Genomic DNA, 331 nt, shown 5'->3' on the forward strand with positions numbered 1-331 from the left:
AATATAAAAGTAGAATTTAGTAGTGATGAAGAACAAGATTATCCTTATGGTACTACAATACCGCTTAAGGATGGTATTAACCCATATAGAAAAACACATAAAAGATACACTGGAAATGTAAGAAAACAATCCATAAAAGAAATAAATCCAATGAAATCCTATAATGAACCAATCCACACAACAGGAGTATGGTTAGATTTAGACTGTGTAGATAAAAATAAGGCTATAGAAACATGGATGAAAAGTATAGATTTAGCAATACAATTTAATAAATGGGAAACATATACAGCTTTTGGATTTATAGAACATACATTCAGAGGAATTGTTTCTG

This window comes from Olea europaea, unplaced genomic scaffold (assembly GCF_002742605.1).
Source record: "Olea europaea var. sylvestris unplaced genomic scaffold, O_europaea_v1 scaffold2079, whole genome shotgun sequence".
Classification (NCBI taxonomy): domain Eukaryota; kingdom Viridiplantae; phylum Streptophyta; class Magnoliopsida; order Lamiales; family Oleaceae; genus Olea; species Olea europaea.